The sequence below is a fragment of the Babylonia areolata genome, chromosome 16, assembly GCF_041734735.1.
Source record: "Babylonia areolata isolate BAREFJ2019XMU chromosome 16, ASM4173473v1, whole genome shotgun sequence".
In the NCBI taxonomy this organism is placed as follows: Eukaryota; Metazoa; Mollusca; class Gastropoda; order Neogastropoda; family Buccinidae; genus Babylonia; species Babylonia areolata.
This window is the reverse complement of record NC_134891.1, coordinates 1,983,114-1,987,500: the sequence shown is the minus strand read 5'-3', so window position 1 is coordinate 1,987,500 and position 4,387 is coordinate 1,983,114.

Below are 4,387 nucleotides of genomic sequence, written 5' to 3'. Positions count from 1 at the left end.
AACAGCTCCACTGTTGTCTGTGTGTTTAACAGCACATCTTACACTGTCAGTACAACACAGACAGGCCTTCAAACAGCTCCACTGTTGTCTGTGTGTTTAACAGCACATCTTACACTGTCAGTACAACACAGACAGCCCTTCAAACAGCTCCACTGTTGTCTGTGTGTTTAACAGCACATCCTACACTGTCAGTACAACACAGACAGCCCTTCAAACAGCTCCACTGTTGTCTGTGTGTTTAACAGCACATCCTACACTGTCAGTACAACACAGACAGCCCTTCAAACAGCTCCACTGTTGTCTGTGTGTTTAACAGCACATCTTACACTGTCAGTACAACACAGACAGCCCTTCAAACAGCTACACTGTTGTCTGTGTGTTTAACAGCACATCTTACACTGTCAGTACAACACAGACAGCCCTTCAAACAGCTCCACTGTTGTCTGTGTGTTTAACAGCACATCTTACACTGTCAGTACAACACAGACAGCCCTTCAAACAGCTCCACTGTTGTCTGTGTGTTTAACAGCACATCCTACACTGTCAGTACAACACAGACAGCCCTTCAAACAGCTCCACTGTTGTCTGTGTGTTTAACAGCACATCCTACACTGTCAGTACAACACAGACAGCCCTTCAAACAGCTCCACTGTTGTCTGTGTGTTCAACAGCACATCTCACACTGTCAGTACAGCACATACCGTCCTTCAAACAGCTCCACTGTTGTTTGTGTGTTTAACAGCACATCCTACACTGTCAGTACAACACAGACAGCCCTGCAAACAGCTACACTGCTGTATGTGTGTTTAACAGCACATCCTACACTGTCAGTACAACACAGACAGCCCTGCAAACAGCTCCACTGTTGTCTGTGTGTTTAACAGCACATCTTACACTGTCAGTACAGCACATACCGTCCTTCAAACAGCTCCACTGTTGTCTGTGTGTTTAACAGCACATCCTACACTGTCAGTACAACACAGACAGCCCTTCAAACAGCTACAGACCCCACGCAGCAGTCGGGCTGAGTGGTTGACTGTACAACTTCCTGGTGTAACGGGCCTCAACCTACACCCCCCCCCCCCCCCCCACACACACACACACACACACACCAACCCCTCCTGTCGGTTTTATTACCCCCCGCCCCCTCTCCTTCCCTCCCAGGGTTAGTTTTGGCTGGCCTCGAATGACTTCCGGGTTCATTTGTGTCAAGTCAGGACCGAGCCCCCCCCCCCACCCCCACCCCGCTTCCCCCCCCCCTCCCCATAGCCCCCTCCGCTTCTCCAATACTCCGACCCCCGACCTCCGATCCCCGCCCCACCCACCACCACCACAAGATGGAAATCACCTCTTCTATTTGCTGTTGAAAACCAAAGGAGGTCGATCTGGGCTGGTCTCATCTGACCCCCCACCCCCACCCTCCACTCCCTCCACTCCACGGAAACAAAGGTGGTGGTGTCCTATCTTTATAGCCTGTATCATAGTGGGGGGCGGGGGTGGGGGGGTGTGTGTGTGTTTTTTCTTCCTGGACATTTTTATTATCAACTTTTAATCTGTACTCGAAAGAAATAGACAAACAATCCGACAAACATACAAACAAATCAGTATCTAAATACTGAGACATTCAAGATGTTTTAGAACAGATTATGTTTGCAAAACATTTGCAACGAGTTCATAAGGACAGAATAAATAATACACATTGTAATTAGGAGAGAACAGCTGATCATGTGTTATCGGCTAGTAAGCTGGGATGCCAATCCTTTTCATTAAAAGTTTTTTTCTCTATCTATTTTGAAAATTCACTTTTTCACAGTCGATTTTTTAATCAAATACTCTTGAATATTTAACCTCGTGCGTAATAACGTTTGGAATGATGCAGATTTAGAAGATATTTATCAAATGATATTTGTATATATGTGACTTAATTACGAGTGTAACGAGAGGTTAATCTTTCATGGTTCACACGTGATTCCTGCTGACAACCGATCCGAAAAGGCAGAGCGTGAGGGGAAGGGAGGGTGTGGTTTCCGGTACATAGTGGAGTGATGGCCTAGAGGTAACGCGTCCGCCTAGGAAGCGAGAGAATCTGAGCGCGCGCTGGTTCGAATCACGGCTCAGCCACCGATATTTTCTCCCTCTCCACTAGACCTTGAGTGGTGGTCTGGGCGCTAGTCATTTGGATGAGACGATAAACCGAGGTCCCGTGTGCAGCATGCACTTAGCGCACGTAAAAGAACCCATGGCAACAAAAAAGTTGTTCCAGGCAAAAGTCTGTTGAAAAATCCACTTCGATTGGAAAAACAAATTTTAAAAACTGCACGCAGGAAAAAAATACTAAGAAAGGAAAGAGAGAGAGAGACAGAGAGAACACTGAACACTGAAGAAAGGAAGAGAGAGACAGAGACACAGAGAGAGAGAGAGAGAGAGAGAGAGAGAGAACAGAATGTGGAAAAGATAGAGTACAAAATGTAAAATGGAGAGGGTGAGTGTCAGTGATTGGAGAAAGAAAAAACATATTGGAAGGGTGTGTGTGAGAGGCGGGACGGGGGAAGTGGGATTAGGGGACAAACAAATTATTAGTAATCAAATATTGTATGCACTACTTCTGTAAATTATCATTTGAAAAGAGGTTCATATAGGGACCTACAATAAACAACCAACTGGACTATTAAACACATAACTAGCTAACTTTAATAAAGAACAGTTTGAAATATATAACGTTTTCCAAAAATATGTTAACATTTGAAACTGGTAACACGTTTCGAGGGTATTATACACGACTAACACTGAGGACAAGTTCAGATCTTCGATAATGATCTGGCGGATTACATGCAGTCTACAGAGCCAAACATTGCATTGATGTCGATCGTGTCTTCTCCGTAATTTGTCAATTTGAAATCACTGAATTTGTCATCAAACTTCTCTTAGCATCATAGCTTCGACACAAACACCAAAATAACGATAATCATTGTCCAAGTGTCTGAAAACGAGTGTGGTCCATTTAAAACAACAAAGAAAAAAAAACATGAAAAGCATTCATTCTTTGCGTTCTTTCATATCTTCCATTACTTTCTAATTTCTTTTCAAACGCAGACGTAGTACGCTAAATCGTGTTGTCATTTATTTGTTGTCTCTCCGGGCCAGTCGTGATTTTAACATTTCTATCAGTCTGTATTCCCGCTCTTGCCTTGATCGTTGCCTGGCAACAGTCCATAAATAAACAACAGGATTCAGAGCAGAGTTCGTCGGCAAAGCAAACACAATCATGGCGTCATGGATATTTCTAAAATATGTCACAGTGTATGTATCCGCCATCTTAGTCAGCCCAAATAACAACCAGAAAAGGGCGTATGTCACAGCCACTCTCTGCATGAGGCGACACGATAAATAATACGACCTCTTCGCCGGGTCAAATGCTATTCTATACTCTGGCGTTCGTTGGTAGACGGTGACTTGACCAGCCATTATCATCAAGCACAACATGAAGTTGACCACAGCCAGAACTGTAAACCATTTGAAAGCTTGGTTTGAATCATAGCGCTGGAATAAAGCCAGACGACAAAGGCCGGACTGACCACTGAGGCCCCAGTGTGACAGTCCAGGAAGGAATGGAACCAGCGACAAGAAGATCCCAACCACCCAGGTAGCTGCACAAGCACAAGCAGTGGACGCTTTGCTGAACTTCCATGGAATGCCAGGGAAGCAAAGCAAAATGGTGTGCTCCAGGGTGATGAGCCAGGTCACCAACACTGATACTTCGCTGGACACGAGAGAAAGGAAACCACTGATTTTACAAGCTACACTGCCAGTCCATGCTGCTTCTGTCTGGTGATACTGTCCAGAGAATATCTGATCAGCCACAATAACCATGCTGGTATGACTTCCCATAAGTATGTTAGCAAACTGTAGGTGGACAATGGACATTACGAAGATATCTCCAAGCCTTTGCTGAAATGAAAATGCAACAATGAAGCAAGCTGAATTCCCCACAACGGCGGACACGCTGACAAACCAAAAGAATATTCTATACACCTCATAAGGAATAATTCTTTCACAGGCAGGAAGCACGGTAGCTGTTGAGTAGCAGTCTACTTTAGTCACCTGATTAGGGAATACATTGTCACAGCACAATCTGTAGTCTGAAGAATAGACGCGTTTTATATTATGTGATTGTCTGAACAAATCTACTGGAAAGTTGTGAACTGGGTTCTCTCTGATATCCAATTCAGCCAACTGTGGTGAATTTTTAAAACCTGTAGATCCAATTATTTTAACACGAGAAAAAGACGAATTTAAGTATTTTAGATTTGGAGTATATATTGACCACTCACTGTTAAGTGAATTGAGACCAGTTTGGGATATGTCCAGTTTTTGCAATGCATAATGG